The 23,847-nt window shown below is 43.5% G+C and overlaps 1 long non-coding RNA gene across 1 annotated transcript in view; it reads left to right on the forward strand.

Annotated features, from left to right (window-relative positions):
- Positions 1-15,155, forward strand: part of LOC307208103 — a 44,056-nt gene extending 28,901 nt beyond the window's left edge. Inside the window, exons 3-4 of the long non-coding RNA XR_013834972.1 lie at positions 13,308-13,419; positions 15,027-15,155. This is a non-coding gene — a long non-coding RNA (uncharacterized lncRNA). The remainder of the gene's footprint in view (positions 1-13,307; positions 13,420-15,026) is intronic.
- Positions 15,156-23,847: the final 8,692 nt, after the last annotated feature.

The raw sequence follows: 23,847 nt of genomic DNA on the forward strand, positions 1-23,847 counted from the left end.
CAGTGGGGATTTGAACCCTGGTTTCCCAGGCTGACACTCTAACTTCTACACTAGACTGGCTTCTTTGCTTTCTTCAGCTTCCAGCTCAAGACACTGACCTCAGGTCCTCTAAGCTAGGGCATGCACCTTCCATGTCTAGATTAAGTTGGTTTGGTCCCTGAAAGGGATAGACAATAAAGGTAAGAAAACACTTATCAGCATGAACTGTACTGCAGTGCTCCTGCCACACAATGACAGAGGAATGACAATTGATATAGAGTGTGCCACACTTTATTTGTAAAGGCGATTATTCTATTAGACAATTTCCACTGCCTTGACAAATATTGTTGTTGAGAAATGGTATACACCTTGACAATTAATCCAATCACAGGCCTATCTGGGAGCACAGATGCTGAGAGCTGATGCTTCATTTATTTGCTCCTTTCCAGTTCTGCACATCAAATAGCCAAGCTAATCAAGTTATCGCTGGTGTCTTGCAATGGAGCGGAGAGTGATTAATATCATTTCGTAGGAAGTCGCTTTGGAAAGCTTGGTACGGGGGGAAAGGAGGAAAGAAAAGGGTGGTGACATGAGATGAGGATATGTTTTCAGTGGGCTATTCTAAGCATGAACCATTATTGTTGGCAGAAAGCTGATAAAAACATGTTGGCGTAAGTGATGGGTGGCACTCATTGCCTTGCTCGGTGTGTTTAAATCAAAGTTGTTGTTTATAGCCTTTGGTGCTCAGGTATGTAAGAACACCAGCTTGATAACAGCAGCTTTGTGGGAGCAAGGCGGGGAGAAAAACAGGGAACTTTCAAACCATAGAAATAATACCATTTTATCTCATCAGCCACCAACAGCTTATATTTATGTGCTTCTTGGTCTGTATTTACGTACCATAAATTTATGACTCCGACCACTTAAGTCATTTCCCAGGTGTTGCTATTCTCCCCCAAACATAATTTTTTTGCCATATGGATATGCAAATGTCAAACTCTCTGCACGGAAAAAGCAATCCCAGAACATAGTGCAGCCAATTACATTTTAAGTAACTCATAACTGTTATCTCAAGCTTTCTCTTATGTAAGTTTTATATTCTTGCAGAAATTCACATTTCACACTAGATCAGCTTCTTTCCCAGTATTCTCCTGTTTGTTAAATCATTTTCAGCCATGTAACTTGTGATGCTTGCTTCCACCACCACCACCTCACCCCATATGGGGGAATTGCAAGGTTATGGAAGGACCTTTAAATTCCAGCCCAACGTCTGGATGTGATGAACCAAAATAAAGTTAAGTATCAGGCCTCCATCTGGCTTAAATGTGATAAAGTAACACTTTTTAAAATAGTCAGGGTGCGGGAGAGCAGGAGGATAAAAATTTGAGAAGTAACCATGGCTTTGGAAGATGTATTTTGTAAGCAAATAACAAGCCAATAAAACATACGGCAGTGGAGATAGCTAGACATTTCAAGCAACATTCTTTTAATTTTCACATATGCTTAAACACTGTACTTTAAAAGCACAAAGTTCTTTAAACTTCTTATATTATCCTCAGAAGTAGGTGATGAGTAACAGAGCAAGCATCCAGATTGGCATCCCATCGTCTTTTCTTAAAACAGCGTAGTCGGTAGAGCAGGAGACTTTTAATCTCAGGGTTGTGGGTTTGAGTCCCATGCTGGGCAAAAATTCCTGCATTGCAGAGGGTTACACTAGATGATCGCTGTGGTACCATCCAACTCCAAAATTTGATGATTCTATGATTCTAAGGTAGCCTGTGAACAGGACTAACCCTGCCAAAGTGCAAAGGCAGTTTGCTGCGTGGGACAGAGCCCCTATGCTATCTTCTTGGCAAGTTGGGTCAGTTTTGATTACCAGAAGGAAGAAGAGAGTGTCTGAGGCAGCAGAAAAGTGAAAACACATCAGCAGAAGTACAGGATTGGCTCCAGTGATGCATTTGCACCATGGCTACCCTCAGGAGTGGAGCTACTATGAAACTAGTGAAGCTTCAGGGCCCCTAATCTCAGAGGGGTCCCAGAAGCGGCTTTAGTCTACATTGCTTTTTTAAAAATGGATCCAGTAGTATATATTCCAACAATCCCAAAGTGTGAGAATCAGTAGCACAGATATTGTAAAGGTAGTAGTAAAACAATTTAAAGCAAAATCTGAGGTGTAGATTTTTATTTTTATTTTAATTGTGGTGAACCCCATTGAAGAAGATATGAGTGATTACCCAGACCTGATTGCCGGTTGTGAACGGCCTCCAAAATGTAGGTTCAACACTGCCTACTGCTTCATCCCTCTCCTTCCCAACAATCAACAATAACCCACCTGCTGGGAACCTAGTATGGTGGCCCCACCCCAGCTCACGGTGGCATACGTAGTTCCCCCCTCTGTTCATTTTATCCCCACATCAACCCTGTGAGACAGGTTAGATTAGGAGACAAAGACTGTCTTGAGGACACCCAACAAACTTCAAGGCTAAGTGGGGGTTTAAACCCCAGAGTCCCAGGTCCTAGTCCAACACTTAGGCATGTGCAAAGCCCGGCCCGGGGGCCTAATCTGGCCCTGCTGCTTGATTTAATCTGGCCCCCATGGCAGTATATGTCCTGGGGTAAAATCTTCACCAAATCTGGCCCTCTTTGAAAGAAGTTTGGGCACCCTGCTCTAACTAGTACACTGCATTGGCTGTCATGAGTTTAGCTTCTGCACAACAGCCTTGCACAACACTGCCTTGATTACTTAAAAGTTGCTTCTGCTTGAGCCCCTGGAACTTTTAACAAGCTACGACAGGCTCATAAAGCTTCTTCCTCTGATTCTTCTGCTGGCACAGCTGAGCTGATGGTCTGGCAACTTGCCCTTTGGACCATCCGGTGCTTGTTTCCTGGCAGATGGTCAACTTCCATTCACAGCTCTGAGTTTACATTACTTCTTTGACCACATTCTCATTGCCAGCCACCGTAGCATGATTTTAGAAGCAGGCTAAAGAGCAAAGTTGTAGTAAATCCTATCAGATAGCCTATTTATTCTAGAGCAATGCTAAAGAAAGTCTCCATATCTTTTAGAAATTCTTGATTTCTGTTGTATTTAATCCCCTCACCCAGCTGCACCCTAAAAACCAGAATGAAAACCAGTGTGGGTTGAGCAGATTGCCTTATGAAATTTTAATGCATTCTGTTGGCGACAATATCATTTACATGGACTTATTCTAAATGAAGCAATATCAGAGTGTGTTTGCATTCTGATAGATAATATATCCCACAAAGATCTTTGGGGTAGAAGAATCTCTTTAGTTTCGGCTCCCTCAGTTTCTAATTTTTCCAGTCTTAAATTTAGTTCTCCACATTTCTACAGCAATTTGCATTAAAAAAAAAACCTGAATGAGAAAACACTGCCATCTTAGTGGAAAATTTGTACACAATTTGTAGAAGTGCAAATTCCAAGGGATAGCTTGGTTTCAGCTCTCATATTGTTTTAGAAAGTGCAAATTTGGTAGCTTTGGCTTTAAATGTGAACAAAATCAATTAATTTCCCCATCCCAAATTCCAGGGATGAGGAACCTGGGGCCCTCCAGAAATTACTGGACTACCCCCAACTATCAGCAATGCTAGCTGGAGCTGATAAGAGTCCAACAATGCCTCTACAAAGGCACAAATATGTATCCCCAAGTTAATTCAGATATTACTCGGTATCCAAACCCAACTGCTACAGTGAGCAGGAGTTAAACTACGTAAGGAAATTTATATGTCTCGAACATAGGCACATAGGAAACTGCCTTATACTAGGTTACTCTAGTGGTATGTTCAGTTCAGTATTGTCCCTGAGCTCTGGCCTTGCTAGCTAGGGGTGATGGGAGTTGTAGTTCTACAACATCTGGGGACCCACAAGTTGAGAAAGGCTGGTCTACATTGAATGGTGGCAGTTCTCAAGGGCCTTAGGAGATGCCCTCCCTGGAGATGCTGGGAATTGACCTTGGAAATGTCTGCATGCAGAGCAGCTGCTCTACCACAAAACTATGTCCCTTTCATAGAAGGGACCACAAGGGTCATCTAGTCCAGCCCCCTGAAATGCAGGAATATTTCGACCCTGAGATTAAGAGCCCCATGTTCTACTGATTGAGCTATCCAGTCACCTGGTGCTGTTCATCAGGGGCGTAGCTAGCTGCTCTGGCACCCGGAGCGGTGGGGGCGGGGCGATCCGCCCCAGGAGGGCACCATGGCGAGCTGCCCACAGAGTCCACCTGGCAGATGCAAGCCCCATGCTGCCGGTTTGGGCATCGCGGGGCCCCGAGCCACCGTGTCACTCCCAGGAGAAATGCATGGCTCAGGCACACTGCCGGCCAGGCCCCGTGGTAAGTGCTGCCCCCCACGGTGTGCCATTTTGACACCTCCCCCAGGGATGACACCCGGGGCAGCCTGTTCCCACTGCGCCCACCTTCCTTCACCCCTGCTGTTCATAGGGCTGTGCTGGAAATCTGTTGCAAGAGGAACTCATGGGCCTAAGGAAATCAGGCTTCAGCCTGATTTAAATGTTTTTCGATAATCTGCAGTCCTTATAAATCACTGATAAGTGATTTATAAGGACTGAAATCTCATCTCTACCTCTTTTTATTTTCTTTGTGCTTCTCCTTCAACAACTCTGAGCCAAGCAATGTTTTTGGAGAGAAGTAGTGGTTGGTAGGGAGGCATTAAAGCTAATAATGATTTGTGAATTCTTCTTATGATGCCTGTTCCCGGAGCTTAGAGAAAGCGGAAGGCGCAGCAGAAACAGGAAGCGAAACTGCCACAAAGCCTTGCATAAGTCATTAACAATGGGACAAAGAGACAACCTGTGAAGAACATGGCAATTTGCTTCATATATGAAACAGATTAATGCTAATACTGTGAACAGCTGGATAGCAGGATACTCAGTAATGAGGAAAGCCATTTTAATTTGATTTTAGTCTTACTTTTTAATTGAAGTTATTAGCGCTGTAACAAAGAAAAAAAAGGAAAAGGGGGGAAAGCACACAGCTGCTGACAAAAAAGAAGGAAGCAATAGGGCTTTACTCCTAGAACTAATTAGCTGTGGTCTTGGAACCAGGCAGGTTCAAAACGGGAGAGGGGAGTCCATAGGTGAAGACAGATTATTGTTCCATATTTAGCGCACAATTGCATCTCATGCAGCTACTCAGAGACAGTGACAGCAGGAGAGCTACAGAGGAGTCTTTTGCCAACTGCAGAGAGCCTTGTAAGGCTGCTTTGATGCTTACCTGCATATGCATATGTGAGCATAAAATAATTCCAAATCTTAGGCAGCACCAATTGCAGGAGTTTGCACAACTTGTTTCCAAGAGGCTTTTAGTTCCACTTTACAAATCCGATGCTGTCAAGACTCTGCCAGGGTCAGCCCCGAAGGCAGAACCTGGGATTGTGGTGGAGAGTGGGCAGGGGAAGGAGAGTCAGCTTTCAATTTGGCCAGGCCAGTTAACTGACCCCAAATAGTCAGGGGTCAAGTTCTAAGGCAGCCATCAGAGATAAGGCAGAAGTCACCAGTCTCCAGTTCAATGCCTTTTATGTTTGAACTAGCTAGAAATTATGGGAGTTGTAGTCCAAAACATCTGGATGCCATCAGGGTGACATAGAAGCTTAGGTAATATTATCACACAATATGCAAGATACTATGGCTTTATGGGGCCCTGTTGACAGGGAGTGCTGGCTGACTGTGTTGCTTGGGAATGCAGTGGCTATGACCTGAATCACAAAGGGGAAGCTCTGGCCCTCCAGATATAGCTGAACTACAGTTCTCATCTTCCCTGGCCATTCACCAGACTGGCTGGAACAGATTGGAGTTCCATAAGTTCCCTATCCCTGACAATGATGGTGCCCTCATACTGGAAGAACTCAGGCTACCAGGGCAGTGTAAACAACACTGATGGAAGAGGTGGTCAAGATTCCCCACCCCACCCCTGCTGACCACTAAGACCCCCAATAACATTTTATTTATTATTAATTCATTTTATTTTATTTGTACCCTGCTCTTCAGCCAAAAAGGTTCCCAGAGCTACTTACATACAATCAAAATGGGAAAGTCCCTACCCACGGGCATACAACAACACGACACACAAGGGGAAAGGGACAAGGAGGGAAGAGGAAAACATTTTAAAGTATCCAGGTTCCCTGACAAGCTCTTAGGGCAGTTTTATTTCTTGCTTTCTTTTTTAAATATATCTTTATTTGCTTTCAAATATTACAGCCAAAGTAATCAAAGCAAGTACTTAGGGCAGTTCTCTTGCAGTGCCCAGTGAGGGCAACATAATGGAAGAGCCACTTTGCATGCCAGCAGGAGTGTACACATGTGAAGTCATACATTCTTTCATTTTTCAAATATGAAGCTTGGATTGGAAGTACAGCAGACAGAAGAGAGTGTTGGCCAAGCAAAAGTTATGAGTTATCCAGAGCCGTCATACTAACTCCGAATCAATCAAAGGGCATGATGATGCCAACATCCCTATTGTTTCTTTGTGCTTGAAAAAAATCTTTGATATTAGGGATTGTTGGGATATTTGGTTCACTTTGCATGTAAAGACAAATCTATCAAGTTTGCAGTCCCCAAAACAATACACAGACCAAAACACAGTCATCCTTTGAAATTTGCACTTCAGTGAATTTTGCAATGCAGTTCTCCAGCCAACTAATGTGCGCTAAAATGCATTCACTAGGGTATAGTGTGCATAAAAATAATATATCAGTGAACATTATAAGAAATGCACAAATGAATTTTCATGTGCACTTTTTAAAATAAAAAAAATCACAAATTGATGTGGAAATGTGTAGATTTGAATTTAAGATTGTAAAAATTAAAAAAAAATGAGAGAAACTGAAATTGACATATTCTTCCATCTCCATTAATATCTTGGCATACAATGCTTAAGCTCCAGAGTCCTTGGCCAGATGGGTGAGGTATAAATAAGTTGTTGTTGTTGTTGTTGTTGTTGTTGTTCTTCTTCTTCTTCTTCTTCTTCTTCTTCTTCTTCTGGTAGTAGTAGTAGTAGTAGTAGTAGTAGTAATATTATGTGCTTCTGCAGTCCATGCCTGCACAATGTTTCCATTGTAGAAAGCAGGGTACCAGTTCTGCAGGCAGTTTCAGTAAATAACATAAACTCACAATATCCTCACAGTCAATGTTTTAGATATCTGAAGTTCCCAATTCATGTGGTGCAAACTGGCTTATTGCTACATTGCTGACAATGCACTTCAAGAATACTAGAATATTAGATTTCCATCACTTTATATAACCGTGTGCCTCAATCCATAATGCAGGCTGTCTTCTTGCTGCATCCTCATTGGTAACTTTTTGTCATCTTCCCTCATCATTCACGAGAACAGTGAAGGAGACAACAGCCAGTCCCAGACTGATGGGATATCAATCACGTTCAACTGCCGGGGCAATCTGAAGAGCAAGTGTTGTCTGTTTTTGCTGCTGCATTGGTGATGGATTATCCTAATGAGTGATGAATGCAATGGCACTTCATTTCCTGCTTTCCTCCTTCCTTTTTGTTCAAGGGTTCACAAACAGAGTCCTTCCAAACCACCTGGGTTGCAGTATGTCAGTAACAAAATGATAGCTTGCTTTCTATGCAGCACTGCCTTCTTCCAGACTGATTGTAAATTGTTTTTGTTTGTATGGAAAATGCGTCCTGCTTTTCCTTTTCCTTTTTTTTTTTAAGCTTATATCTTGTGTTGAGTGCCTTGCCAGTTTCTCAGAGGTGTGTGTGCAGCTTGAGTTGCTGGATTTGACAAGTATGGTCTGGGATTACATGTCCAAGTCATTTCAAGGACTGAGTTTGCATTAGTGGTGAGTAGAAATGGTTTGGGAGCAGGTTCTCTCGGGGACTGCCTATACTAGCCTTTGCCAATACCTCCAGATATTTTGGACTACAACTCCCTAATGCTCCCTAATACAAGGGCAGTATGATGCATCGATCAGTTAAGCCTGCAAGGGAGGCTCATTGGCTCCCAGCTGTGCAGAACAATTCCCATTACAGAGGTGGTAAGGCATCTGCCAGGAGAGCTGCTAAGATGATGGACAGCGACCCCTTGTGGCAAGTCAGAGGGCAGCTTCTCAGTGAAGTCCCTGGACTGACCCCATTTGATCCTCCTGGGGGTAATAGAGCAAGCAGCATATGCCAATCTTGTGCCCTCCAGCTGTTTTGTATGGCAATGCCCTTCACTCATGGACAGCGCAGCTGTACAAAACAGCTGGAAGGGCTGGCCTATGCCCACATGAACTTCAGATCAGCACCAGAAGTGCAGCTCTTGCGCACCATTAACTAAGATCGAATTGGTGGGGAAAAGAGACAGTGGTATCCCCATGATTTTAGAACTCTTTCCCCAGGGAAATTCACCAAGTCCCTCTGCTTTTCTGATTTTAGATGTGCACAAAGATCTTCTTGTTTTGGATATTTTCCTGAACTCTTGTTTCCCGGCAGTTGCTATTGTTGCATTGTTCTGCTACTGATTTTTTTTTTTGTCCTAAATTTTATTTATATAGTTTAAATTGCATTGCATTTTGTTGTGAAAATTGTGGTACAAATAACCAAGCTAACTAAATAAAACTGAAACTTACTTAAGTGAGCACCAGTGGACATGGGAGAAACTGACCAGCCTGAAAGAACCAGAATCTGATAACTTTGGTCCCATCCAAAGAAGATCTCTGTTTTCATGTGCACTTTAAACTCAGGTTGGCACAGCTAAACTTACCTCCTTTCCTCTATATTCTGGAACGGTACTTTCACTTCTAGGGAATACACACACACACACATACACACACACACACAACATTAAACCTTACTTTGAGGGCCTGCTTCCAAATCCTTTGCTGGGGAAATGAGGACTTGGATACCTGACATGTTGATCACCCCAATAATGAGAAACACAGTTAAAGTACATAGGATAACAAGATGCGGGTATAACACGATGGCAGAATAATTGCAATACTGCTAGCTTCAATTGTCTCCTGAGAGCAATTATGGAGGCCAGGAAAGAAAGCTGTAGCAAGATAGCTCCAACACACCACCGAAAAGCTAAAATCTTCCTGGGCCAAACGTTCCTTTTATGTAAGTTTTGGTTGCGTTCCTTTCATAACCATTCATTTTGTAGGTGAGCATAACCTAGCAATGGGATGAAAAAGGCAGGGTTGAAGTAATCAAAAGAAATAAAAATAGGGCAGCAATGCAGATTGTATCCTCAAACTCCCTGCCCAGGAAGTTGCAAACTTGGACTCATCTTTTTATCTTGCCTCCTCCTTATCTAATTTGCTCTGCCTCTCATACCTGATCTGCTAACATGACTGGAAAGGCATTTAACGGTTTGGGAACCAGGAGCATGTTTTCAAGCATTCAGGGTAAGCAGCTACACAGTTGTTTTTTTACTACAGTCGTACCTTGGATCCCAAAAGTCCTGGAACTTGGAAATTTTGGCTCCCGAACGCCGCAAACCCGGAAGTGATTGTTCCGGTTTGCAAACATTCTTTTGGAACCCAAACGTCCGACGGGGCTTCCGCGGCTTCTGATTGGTTGCAGGAGCTTCCTGCAGCCAATCAGAAGCCGCAGTTTGGTTTTCGAACGTTTTGGAAGTCGAACGGACTTCCGGAACAGATTCTGTTCAACTTCTAAAGTACGACTGAATTATTTATTAAATTTGTATACCGCCCTTCATCTAAAGATTGCAGGGCAGTTCAGAATATACAAATAGAAAATGCGAACACAAAATACATAATACAAACAAACAAACAAACAACCTCCCAATAAATTTTAAAGCCCATAGAATATTTAATCAGCCTGATTATCAAGAAATGGTTTCGTCTGGTGCCTAAAGATATGTAATGAAGGCACTAGGCAAGCCCCAGGGAAATCTCAGCAGCCTGCCCCAGGGTCTAGGCAACTAGTGGGAGACAAGCTTACGTCGTCTTCCTGACACAGTCCTTTACAGATTTCTGGGGTGATTTTTGCAGCCCCTGAGCTTGGCACCCAGTGCAGGGGAACAGGTCCACCTCTGGTAGTGGCCATACTCAGACCTAGACTTGAAATGTGTGTTCACCAAAGTTCTTATATTGTCCATTGATGAAGCTAGGGCCAACCTGAGGACTCAAGCTGGAGGCTGAAATTCCGAAGGTACTATTCTGTGGTGCATGCAGGAGCAGGAGGCCTGTTTCCTAACATGCATACCAGACATGACCAATCCAGGTGCCAATTGTGAGTGCTGACGCCTGCCTGTCTTCCTGCCTGCCAATTGCTGTTTCACATGGTCACACTCTTCTGCTTCCCAAGGCAGTTGCCAAGTGGGAGCCCGGAGCTGCACCAGGGAGTCAGAACCGTGGGACATACTAAATGCACCGAATCCAGGAAGGCTCAAGCAGGAAGCCTTTTTACAGTCGTCTGTGTCTAGGAGAACCCAGTGCCAGCTTGGCTGGCTGGCTTTGTGCCTGAGAACACTTCTCTGCCCAGGAAAATGATCTAATCTGCAGTCATAGGGGTTCATCACAAAGGACAGCTGCACACAGAGCTGAGGATCCCCAGTCGTAGACTCGGTTTGTTGTTGTTGTTACATTTAAATCCCACTTTTTCTCCAAGCATCTGAAGGTGGCATACATGGGTCTCGCCCTCCCCATTTTATCTTCGCAACAGCTCTGTGAGGTAGGTTAAGTTGAGAGAGTGTCTGATTCAAGACCACTCAGTGGGCTTCATGGCTGAGTGCAAATTAGAACCCTGGTCTCCCATGTCCTAGTCCCAACACCCTGGCCATTGCCTTACTTCTCCAATACTTCTGTACCTGAAGACAGCTTGGAGGCTTGAGTACGCATGACTGTGTGTACTCAGCTCACTAGCTTCCAGTGTCAGGCATGAGTTTCCTCACTTTCTGCTCAAGTCCCCAGGATGTCACCATATGATAATGAAGATTTTATAAAAATCAAGCATCTTAGGCAGGGACTTCTTCACCCAGCTGGAAAAGCCCTTTGAGACAAAAATGGGGTCTGTTGTTTGCAAAAATAGTATGTGCTTGTAAATCTCAACAAGAGATGCTGTCCCTACACTGGAATCCCAGCTTCCAGTTACTGTGGATCGAACTTCTGATATCTGAGGGGCTTCCATGAGAAAGTTTTTGGGGGGTTATATATGTGATAAGGCAGTCTCTCAAGTTAATATAACAGTACCAACAAAGTCTTGAATTTGGCCGGGTAGCAAATTGGCAGTCAGTGCATATCCTGCAGACAAGGTGTTTTGACTTTGTCAGAAGAATATATGTGCCTATAAATGGCCTTGTTCATGCACAATAAGAGCTTGGATCAACAAATATCTGTTTCCGGAAAACCAGTGTTCAGGGCAGCTGTGACTCAGTCCGCAGAGGCAGAAACAAGTCTTAACTGGAGCCCTTGTATTGTGTTCCAAAGGCTAGCTGATGCAGAACTCAGCAAAGATCCTACCAGTTCTGTTAGTGGTGGTTTTTCCAGGCCAGCCACAATGTGGTGCTTCCATATTTAAGAAGGACTGAAGCAAAGCAAAGGAATGCAAACAGAAAGGTGTAATAATTCAACAATGAGGCAGTTGAACAAGGTTAATAAGACCTTTGTAAAAGTCAAGATGCAGTTGCAAACTCAACCATGCCTATTCAGAATTGAATTCAGTGGGGCTTACTTCCAGGTAAGTAGGCCTAGGATTGCAGCCTAGGCCCTTCCTGATGCCTGCCTATATGGTAACTACCAACCGCAAACAACAGAAAGGAAAACTAAACTAAACTTCTTTGAGCCTAAGGGGCAATGTCAAAATTGCTAAGCTGTGTAGCTTGGGAACACCCCCAAATTCTGACAAGGAATATCTATTGTGACGTAATAGAAGGAAAGAGCACAGGAATGTTTCATTCTCCAATGTGGGGTTGTTGGCGGGGGAGTCAAGTATGGTCAGGGGAGATGGAATTTCCTGGGCTGGTTCTGAGAAATGGTTGCCCCACACCGCCTCTTCTGGCTTAGCAGATTCCAGAGACAATTAAGCTCTGCATTGCTTTTTGAAGGTGCAAGCTTCATCCTTCTATCCTCTAGGGGCAATACTGGTTGTTCTAGGCAAAGGGATGGAAGCTATTTGCTTTCAAGGATTACAGTGGGCTGTATCCAGTGCAGTCCTACTCATATTAGACCCAATTTACACAATTCATTCATTCGTTCATTGAATTTCTAAACTGCCCTTCGTCTGGGTGCTTTACAATATTAAAAATGCATATCGTAGTAACAAAAAACCCACTATCCCCCGCCCCATTTAAAAGGCCATATAGATTATTTAATTAGCCAAAGGCATAGGAGAAGAGGAATATTTTTGACTGGCTCCTAAAGATATGTAATAAAGGTGCCAGGCAAGTGGGGAGCCACTGCAGAAAAGACCATGACTGATTTAGGTCCATTAATTTCAATGGGCCTACTCTGGGTGGGAGTAAGTTGAATGCAACCCAGAATCTTTGCAGTGGAGGAGGGGGAGAAAACTGTAACAACTTGCCTCCACCTGTGAGACCTGCTTGGCCATAAAACCACCTCACCAAGTCCAGGGACCACCAGGATAGTCACATACCCGGTAGGTGCCTGTCATCTCATTGATCAGGTAAGGATGGCATCTGGTCATTGTCATTAGGCAAACACCCTCGCTTTATATAGTTTTGGATGATGAACATATTTTTTGTTTCGGCAAGTCTACTTTTGTTTAAACCGTTTTTGATTTCATCTTTGTGTTTAATAATGATGGTTTTATGTAACTGTTTTTAATTGGCATGTAAACTCTCTCGCTGCATTTTCATTCATTATTTTATCGGGGGGGGGGGGATATTTATCAATTTGGTTTGTAGAGCTTTTTGATCAAGTTGTTTCCAAAAACATTAGTGGAAACCCCTCTACATTCAGGGTTTAGCGTGGAGCTGTATTTAACCATATTCAAACATTTGTTTAAATATGGGTGAGTCTAGCTATGCAAAAAGGAAGAATGCTCTTTTGCACCCAGTAACCACAGTAGGATTGCTCAATGCAAGGACTGTAATAAAAGCAGAGCAGGTGATTGCTGTAATGCCACATCATGCATTATATGGCAAAAAAGTGACAACCGCTGACAGGAACACTGCTGTACAGAATGAGAATGAATGCATCCCTTTAAGTAATCGGATTGTTAAAAGAGAAGTAAGGTAACATAAGGATAAGAAGAAACAGACTCCTTGAACCTAATGGAAGCTAAGTTTTCTGTAGCATCAAATGTTAATTCTAAAAACTGCCTAGAGCACTTTTTAATAAGGTTTGTGCTTCTTCTGTTTTTTAGATGAGAAGAGAGGAAAATAATGGACAAGGGATGGGTTAAATAATTCCCTGGTGATTTGTGATCTGTTTACTGTGGGGAACCACCTGCGCCTCTACTAAGAAACAGGTATCAGGTGGGTGGAGAAGAGTATATATATATATATATATATATATATATATATATGTATGTATGCACAATTTGGGTGAATATTGAGTTAAAAACAGCACTGGTTAAATGAATGCTGTTATCAGCATTGAGTGTTAACAGTGGGTTTTTTATATATAAATTTATGTTATGTACATTTTAGAAGTATTTCATTTTCTAAGGGACCTTCTTCCTTCTAAGTTGATAGAAATCCAAGATTCACTTTATTTATTTTTCTATTTTTTTAAATTAAAATTTCTCGTAATCTGGGGAACTGGGTTCACGTCTCTGCTCCTCCTCATGCAGCTGCTGGGTGACCTTGAGCTAATCACACTTCTTTGAAGTCTCTCAGCCCCACTCACTTCACAGAGTGTTCGTTGTGGGGGAGGAAGGGAAAGGAGAATGTTAGCCGCTTTGAGACTCCTTAAAGGGAGTGAAAGGCAGGATATCAAATCCAAGCTCCTCCTCCTCCTCCTCTTCTTCTTCTTCTTCTTGTTCCCTGAATATTTTATATAAACTAAACCATTCAGTATTCCATTATTACATCCATCAAAACTTATTTATCTTGTTGAATTTATCTTAATGCTGCCCATGTTTTCAAATACACACAATTTTTCTCCATATATTCAACAAACATTTTCCAATCTTCTTTAAATGTATGTTCTTCTTGTTCTCTTATTCTATATGTTAGGTTCGCAATCTGCACAATTAAGTTGCTATTCTTCTTTAGTTGGGACTTTGCTCGTTTTCCATTTTGGGGCTAACAAAATGTGAGATGCACTTATCTTCCCAACACAAGTACTGACATTGCCTTGGGAACATATGAGGCAACCTCATATCATTTCAGACCATTGGTCAGGCAAGTGATCAGTCTAGCTCAGTATTGTCCACAATCATATGCTGACTTGCAGCAGCTCCCCAGAGCTTCAGATAACATAGATTCCTAACCATATCTGGAGAATTGAACTTGAGTCCTTTTGTATGTGCACTACCATTCAGCTACTCTGTATTAACATGGCTGTGAAACTGTCACGGGCACCTATTGGCTAATGCCTGTGATATCACTGGTGACGAGTGACATCATTGTTAGTCTTTGTCCATGTGTTTTTTTGTTTGTTTTTTAGTGTGTATTCAGCATGGTATAAATATGAGGATATTATTCATTTGTAAATAAGTGCTAAATATACCATTTTAATATGGGGCATTGAAAAAGGTTTTATTTTTGTTGACTGCAGTTGTTTTCAGGGCGGAAAGGCTCTCACTCTTATATATCCAGTAAATACTGTAAAAGTTACATTTCTAACTTGTTCCCAACAGACGTGAATGTTTGGATTTATTCACATGGGTGGGGGGGTTGGCTTTTCCTGTAAGCGTTCTTATCTATTGTTCTACATCTCATTATAAAAGAGTGATACCCCTGTGTGTGTCTTTTTTTAATTGGATACCATTTCTGTGGAGGCCCTATCCTTGGTATTCTAATTAGAGGCACAGAATAACAGCACCACAAGAGAAACAAGCAACAGAAAGGAACTATGCCCCTCCTTTCTGAACCATTTGTTCACCATCTTCAAGGAGCAATAATCTCTTCATTTTCAGGCTGTACTTACTCATCGAAGCCCTTCTTGAAAGTCTCATTTCCCTTTCACCTGAAAATGCAAAAACCTTGTGAGACACAGCTAGCGTGCTGGCAAAGATTAAGAACATTGGTGCCTGCAGTGGATCAGCTTTGCACTCAGCGGTAGGCGATGTTGTAATCAGTGGGAATTACCCATATGGGGTTTAAAAGACATTGCGATAATTGAGCCTGGGGTGGGGGGGGGGGAAGACTCACAAAAGCCGGTGGAGGCTTACATCGAGCTGCTACATCCTGGTCTTAACTGTGGTTCTTTGGATAGTTGCTGTTAAATTGGAAGCCGTCGCCATTTGGCGTAGTGCAACTACATCTTTGAATGCAGGCCTTTTCTCTCACCTAACAGGCCTCTTGCCTTTCATGGCTTCATCAGGAGTCAATCTGTTCCATTAGGACTTCATCAATAATTACTTTAGAACAACTGAACTACTTGATGCTGCTAATTTGCAGAGATTCCAAGTTTCCCCAAATAATAACTCATTAATTCTGAAAGGCAATTAGACCCGCTCTTCAGCCGAGGTTGTTTATTTAAGCCTAGATAGTTAGGAATCTTTATGAAAGTTCTGCTTCGCTTGCTAGAGCACCTGTTACAGGGCCAAGTGTGGCCCTGAAGGCAGGAACATAGGAAGCTGCCTCATACCTAGTCAGACAATTGGTCCATCTATATATACCAGCAGCAGCTGTCCAGCGATTCAGGCAGGGAGTAATCACCTACCTAGAGATGCCAGGGATTAAATCTGGGCCTTCTACATGCAAAGCATATGCTCTTCCACTGAACTGCAGCCCTTCCCCTGATTTTGTTTAGTACTTCTGTGGCTAATTAGAGATTTGAACCCTGGTCTCTCAGTCCCTAGCCCAACACTGCACCAAACAGCTAAAACAGCAAGGAGCTTCACTTCACAAATTGTACCATGGAACAAGCTTTTTTGTGGATGAGAGTCCTGTTCATCAGATACAAAGTTGGATATAATTAATAGTCCCTATTTTGTCCCTTTGGAGGCTTTGGACATGCTTTGGTAGTTTGCTTTTTTGTGTGTGAGTTGCTTGCACTTATCATTTTTTCAGAGATCAGCTCCCTCCCCAGCGCCAAAATGGATGACACATCATTTCTATCATTATGAAATGTGTGAACGGAGTTTACCAAGTTAATTGCTGGAATAGGTGCCCAGTTTTGAATGTGACCCTGTTGTGGTGCTGGAGGGTTTTAATCTTTGCTGCAATCCCATTCTGGACTGTCTGCCCACCCCCCACTCCCATCTGCTTATCGGTTTAGGGAGGGGGGGGCAGAATCATACCAATGAGAGCTTTTCCCAATGAAAATAGCAGGCATGGTGAAGCCAGTTCAGGCTGGTGAGACTACAGTGGGGTGCAAAGGATTAAAGGCCCTTTGCACTCTAGATCAGGGCCCCAAGCCTGCAATTTACTTTTGCTAATTGTTCAACCCTCAACAAGGGATGCATGTGCTTGGAAGCCAAGGAATCAGGTCGTGCACAAACTGCCATTTCACAGGTTGCAGCTATTGGAGTATATTTTAAACCGTGGACCTTTTGTAAGACAAATCCGCTTCCTAATAATATCTTTAACCAAAAGAACAAATGTTCTTCTGACTTTCAGATTGGTAGAAGCTGATTGTAAAGGAGTATAGCAGACAGAAAGTGCAGCAGGCCCAACTGCAATGGATAGCAGTAGGAAGAGGAGGAGGAGGAGGAGGAGGAACATATGAGATAATGCAACCATGCTCCTTATCTGTTTTTGAAAAGTTGGAGGGTATGCACTGGTGTTTGTTGGCTGACATCTAGATGACATTCCTAAATAAATAATGGAATTTGCTCTCACAAGAGATAGTGATGGCTGCCAAGTGGGATGACTTTAAAGGAATTTTATACAATTTAATGGAGGATGTGGCTATCAATAGCTATTGGCTATCAACTAGTCATAATGGCTGTGCTCTACCTCCACTGTTGGAGGCAGTGTACCTCAGAAATCTAGTTACAGGGACTCATAAGTGTGGAGAAGGCTGTTGCAGTCAGGTCCTGCTTGCAAACTTCCTATTGTGGCATCTGGCTGGGCACTGCAAGAGTAGGATGCTAGACCTGATAAGCCTTTATTCTGTTGTTAGTCACTATCCCCTTGGATGTTTTGAGTTACTTTTACATGGGTACAAATTGGAAGAGTGGGCTAGTCCCTGTTGACCCTCCTTTTATTTATTTATTTGTTTGTTTATTTTCTATACCACCCTCAATCCAGAGATCACAGGGTGGTTCACAATGTAAGAACACAGAAAGAGAACACAAAAGACACAATAAAACCAAACATACAAATAGCACCCCCTCCCACAAACACATTTAAAAGGCCATAGCATGTTAATCAGCCAAAGGCCGGTTTAAAGAGAAACCTAAATATATGTAATGAAGGCACCAGGCAAGCCTCCCTGGGGAGAGCATTCCACAAACAGGGAGCCGCTGCATAAAAAGCCCATTCTTGTGTTTCCACCCTCTAGACCTCTCGTGGTGGAGGCACAAGAAGAAATGCCTCAGATGATGATCACAGGGTCTGTTCATATGGGAAGAGGTGGTCCTTAGTGTATTATGGTCCTGAGATGTTTAAGGCTTCATAAGTTAAAACCAGCACTTTGAATTGGGCCCAGAAACTAATTGGCAGCTAGTACAAGGTGGGCCAGGATTGGTGTTCTATGCTCAAACTGTTTCGCCCCAGTGAACCACTTGGCTACTGAATTCTCCATCAGCTGAGGCTTCTGGACCAGCTTCAGAGGCAGTCACACATCCAACGCATTACAGTAATCTAACCAGACCATAGAAAACAGAAGTTAGGCTATCCCTGTCCAGGTAAGGGTGCAGCTGGACCATCAGCTGAAGCTGATAGAAGGCACTCCAAGCCACTGAGGTCACCTGAGCTTCAAGTGATAGCAAGGGATCCAAATTTAGTACCTGTTCCTACAGAGGGCGTATTACCCTATCAAGAGCAGGAAAGCACTCGTCCATCTAGTCTAGGGAACTGCCCACTAACAGTGCCTCAATCTTATCTGGACTGAACTCAGTCTGTTGGCTCTCATCCAGTCTGAGACATGGCAATGGTCCAGCACATCCACTGGCAGCAGCTCTCCAGGGTTTCAGCCCTACCTGGAAATGCTGAGGATTGAACCTGCGACCTCCAGCATGCAAAGCTGATTCCCTGCCACTGAACTGCATACAGCCCTTCCCCATATAGCCCCAGTAATATAGTCAAGAAATCTGGAATGGCTGCTGATTGGTGTTAGTGGCGCTGGGTTGGCCCCAAGATTTTTTTTGGCGTGGGGTGCATGTTACATGACATCACACAGTCTCTCAATGCCATGCAGGCTGGTTCAGCCTTCTGTGACATTGTGCCAGCACCCCCCCTCCAATATTGCAGGGGCTGGGCCCTCTTCAGACACATATTGAGGGGGAGGAAGATACCTACGCCTCCTAGATTTGGCCCGTCTGATTTGTGTATAGGTGCAAAAAGCCTTTGGAACCCACTTTATTCTGAATTTCTTTTGCGCAGCAAACCAGAAGAACAAGTTGTCAGCCATCCCGTTTTACTAATCAAGCTGCCAGCTGTTCATTGGAGCTATAAGACTTTTTTTTTTTTTTGCTCAGGGATTAAACCCCTTCCTTGTTATTTATTTGCCGGCCCAGCTGCTTTCCAGTTTAGTTTAGTATTTAGTTTGCAGCTGACTTGTACCATTTAGAGAACAAAATCAAACAGTTTGGAGAACAAAAAAGCTACCCTCTAGGCAGTAGGAAAATTGCAGCATTTCCCCTGCAATAAACCATTAATTTCACTTTGATTTTGGTGTTTGAGTAATAAATCCCCCCACTTTTTTTTGGAGGGAGATCATTTTCTTTCTCTTCACTTATCTACTGTCAATGAGTCTAGTAATTTGGAATGTGTTTAGGCACCAAACTGCCCTAAAAGGAAGGACTGTTGTGATACAGTCTCTATGTTAGAGTGATGATGGAGAGATAGAAATGGCAGCTTCTCAAGGACTCATTACTGGCACATAGATGGCAGCTTGTGTCTTGCAAATCTTAAGCAGCCAGATCCTGTATAGCAGATAGCTGCTGGATTCAATTTAGCTGTGCAATAATATGTTTTCACTGTTGCTGCTTGCAAAAAAAGGCCAATGTGATTTAATGTTACCTCAGTTGAACCCTGTTGGCATCCATCTGTTTTGAGAGACAATGGAGTGTGCCTCCAGGAATGAAGTCAAACTGCTGGAGAATCACAGCACCTGCTGTGGCTGCAGAGACTGGTAACTCATAATTGCAGCCTCCTGCGTTGTTTTTGCTGTATTAGCAGCACTGTGTACATGCGATTCATAGTTTTTGAATCACATGTACACTGGAAGCTGCTGTCTACTGAGTCAGAGCTTTGGTCCATCGAGTTCAGTATTGCCTACACTAACTGGCAGCAACTCTCCTGAATTTTTAGGAATTTTATAATTCCTGAGGTATTATATCTCAGTATTGTATATGTTGACAGGTACTCTCAACAACCCTGCCTGGAGATACCAGGGCTTTGAACTAATCACCTTCTGCTTACAAAGCACTACCACTACCACTGAGCTATGACTCTTCCCTACAGGAAGTTCCACTTTATTTTATTTTCTTCTCTTCTTGTCATTTGGGGCACTGTTTCCAAAGTCTGGGTACTACATTTTAAGAAAAATGTAGATATATTGGAACAGGTTCAAAAGAGGGCAGTGAAGACAGTTGGTGGTGTGGTATGGAAAGCAAAATTTAAAGGAACTGAGTATGTTTATCTAGGAGAAGAGAATGTTGATGGTGCTCATGAGAGTATTCTTCAAGTAGCATGTTGTTTCCTGTTCCAGGGTGCAGGATGAAAGGGTAGATCTGAGTTGAACTGTAAGGTGAAGGCTGATTAGAAGGACACAAAACTATTAGACTACTGCTGTGTGTGATTCATAGGGGTGTCTTTGAAGATTATTTGAGCTCTGCGGCCAGGAGTGCCTTCTACCAGCTTTGGTTGGTTCACCAGCTGTGACCATTCCTATATATATATGTGTATGTATAATTTTTCAAAATGGTATGAAATAACAATCCCACCAACCAACATTACTCCCTTCCCACACCCACACTCCAAATACAGGTTCTTTATGAGAAGAAACACCATGGTGCACCTTCTGCAGCAGCACAACAAGATGCCCTCATCTGCCCCAAAACACGTCTCTCCTGCATCTGTCTCCACAGCCACAGCAGGCGCTTCAACCTTCCGACAGCTTGACTTCACCTGCAAAGGCACACTGTGTTTTAGATACCAAAATAGTTTTGCTATGCTTGGATACTACACACCTTAACCTTGGAAGTGAGGACCAACTGCAGTCTATTTTTGTCTGGATGTGCTCTGGAGCCCTTACATTAGGGTTGGGGAACCTGCAGCCCTCCACTTATTGTTGGATTGCAACTCCATAATTCCTGATCATTGGCCTTGCTGATGGATGGAGGCTAAGGCTGATGGGTGTTAGGGAGGGCCAAACTTCCCTGATTCACACATTCAATTCATTTGATTTTTGTGGCACTCTCATAATGCCTGTTTAATTCAGTTTATTATTTATATGCCACTTTTCTGTTTGAGACAATCAAGGCAATTTAGATGGAATAGGCACATATATATGAAATAAGCGGAACTCAGCTGCTGTGCCACAGCATTACAGTTTGGGAATGACTGGTTTAAGAAGATCTTACTGCTTTGCTGCATCTTTTGTTGCAGAGTCTACCCTTGCGAAAGTGATAAATGGATTTTCCAGCAAAACAAGGCGGGCACAGGAGGGTGCCAGAGATGACCTCCAACGTGAGAGAGATCTCAAACTTAATGAAAAGCTTAGGAAGCCAATGTACAGCGAGTATTGCATATGCTGCTGGGGCCTATGACTCTAATTTCAATTCCATTCACAAGAAAAGGTTAGATAGGTCTAAAGCTTTAGAATGTATATAAACCCTGTCTACTGTGGCTCAATGACCAGATCTTTTTCTCTGCTTCTTTCTCCTTCCCTTTTCTATTTCAGCATTTTAATTCAGACTCTTTGCTGAGTCTTTGGTGCTGTACACAAAGCACATCCATTTCAATTTCTCTGGGCGGATCCACACCATACATTTAAAGCGCATTTAACACGCAAGGCTACCCCTAAAAATACACCCACAGGCACCATGTTAGTGACCCCCATTTTAGAACTTCCCCCTCCCTGGTCCCTGAACTGCAAACACGAAATGTCAGGATACGTGCAGGTCAAGGCATAGTGGTCACTAGTCCCCAACCCCAGATAAATAAAAAAACCACCAAGACTGGTTTGGATCGAAACAAGACACAACTTTATTGAATGCAGATGAAAGAGGTTTGGTTTGGGCATGGCACAATCGAAATACTTCCGTCCCACCTGCCGGAACTGATGTGTGGTCAATCCAGGTGGGGGTTCCTAAGACATCAAATAGGGTGACACCCTCAGGGACCACCGTCTGGGGGAGTGTCTTTAGCCCTGGCTCCCCTGGGCACGTGGACACGGCCACTTCCCCTGGATCCCTTTAACACAGCCATTCTCAAACCTGTGGGTCCCCAGATGTTGTTGGACTACAACTCCCATCACCCCTAGCTAGCAAGGCCAGAGCTCAGGGATGATGGGAGTTGTAGTCCAACAACATCTGGGGATCCACAGGTTGAGAACCACTGCTTTAACGGGATACCCCAGTGTTTGGAGGGGCAAGCGGAGACTACAACCTCCCCTCCATCCAAGACAAAGGATTACCCCAATGCCCAACCCAGTTGTGACAATTACTATGAGTTAGGAAAAACCACTGTGTTGGAGCCAATTTGTCCGGTGGACAAATTCCTACCCGACCCCATAAAACAGCAACCACCATAGCCACAGCAAAAATCCTTGACTATCAGCTTGAACCAAGGGTGGCTGGCTGGGGAACCCAACGAAGAAAAAGCAGATAGGGCCCCAGGTGAGGGCCATTTAAAAGGCCAGGGAGCGGAACCAAGGGAAACCTTTCTGCTCCGTCAGCTCTGCCCCCTGGCCCATCCCGTTTCTAAGCCTGCATTCCCATTTGCCAAACCAGGATGCTGGCCAGGATCTGGTTCCTGATAACCAGATGGGGCACTGATGCTACGATTCCCTTGTCGGGGTCTAAGTGGAGCCTCTGCCATCCGGCAACGCCACCGCACTGAAAGGGTGAGCAGACTTGCTACATTTCAGGCATACCTTACATCTCTACCTCTTCTAGTTTCTCATTCTCAAAGGACTACATCATACTCAAATAAAAAAATGAAAAACAAATGAAGCAAACAAACAAACACACATGAACACTTGAAAATGAGGCTTGTACATTGCTTAACTAATTTTGGCAGACAGATGGCTGGGATTATATTTTAACAATGTCTGCTTTTACATCAGAAATAATAATCACTAACCAAAGCTGCGAGAAACTATTGTCTCCAGAGAGTTAGCATCAATTACTCCATTTTATTTTTTTCCATTTTTAATTTTTAAAGACTTTTTGGGGGGGGAAGCATATGCTTTCAAGCTATACCAGGTGTCAGAGAAGTTGAGAGAACTGGCTTTTCAAGGTTTTTTTTCATGGAACATGTGTATTATTAGGAGATGCCCCTGGGGGTTTAAGCCTCAGATCTCTTGCACTGGGGCTTCTGGCTTCTTCCCCTTCTCCTCCCCACCCTTCTTTGCTTGCAAGTGGCTTTCCCTCAGAATGCCAACATAAATTTGCACCTACACGTATAATTTGGATGTGCTGCATTGTTTATCTTATTGTCCAACCTTCTTTGTGATCCAAAATAAATGTTTAGACCAACCTCTTGAGTGGAAAGTCAACTGCAAATAATTGACTTTTTTTTTTTTGGTAACAGAACAGCTTTTATAGTTGTTGCAAGATTTGATGTGGCAGCTGCCAAAGACAGCCAAATATGTGATTCTCAGCGACTTGCATCCAGAGCCATGCCGTCTCTGATAGCAGGAGGTGGGCAGAGCCATTGCCACCTGAAAGACTGCCTGCCCCTGTACTGTTGAAGGTCCTTCTTCATCTTCCTTGGAGCTTGCTAAAAGATGTACAAGTTACACACATGCACCTGGAGTTCCAAGACTGGGAAAGCAAGAGGGGCTCCTTCAAGTGAGTTGGACCTGCAAGGTCTGATTGTACCAATGTTGCATCTCTGTGTCCATGAAGATGGAGGTGGTGTTAATGCCAGATCAGCATCCAGCTTGCTATCCAGATTCCATATGAATAGTGGGGAGGCACTGAAGGCAGCTCCACAGCAGAAGGTACCTTACTAGGTGTGCACAGTGTCACATGATGGAACATTCCTCTGGCAACCCACTTGGTTCTTTCCCTGGATCCAATTCTCCACTCCCCAAAATTCTGGTCCCCTCTACATACTCAGATACCTCCCGGGATCCCTCAGGCACTTCTTCCATCCCATTAGAACCCTTCCCATGGTGATCCAGCTTCAGCTCCCAGTGTGGTGTAGTGGTTAAGAGCAGTAATAATAATCTGGGGAACCAGGTTCGCGTCTCTGCTCCTCCACATGCAGCTGCTGGGTGACCTTGGGCTAGTCACACTTCTTTGAAGTCTCTCAGCCCCACTCACCTCACAGAGTGTTTGTTGTGGGGGAGGAAGGGAAAAGGAGAATGTTAGCTGCTTTGAGACTCCTTCGGGTAGTGATAAAGCGGGATATCAAATCCAAACTCTTCTTCTTCTTCTATTCCCATTCCTGCTC

Source organism: Podarcis cretensis (assembly GCF_951804945.1).
Source record: "Podarcis cretensis genome assembly, chromosome: Z".
Taxonomy (NCBI): Eukaryota; Metazoa; Chordata; class Lepidosauria; order Squamata; family Lacertidae; genus Podarcis; species Podarcis cretensis.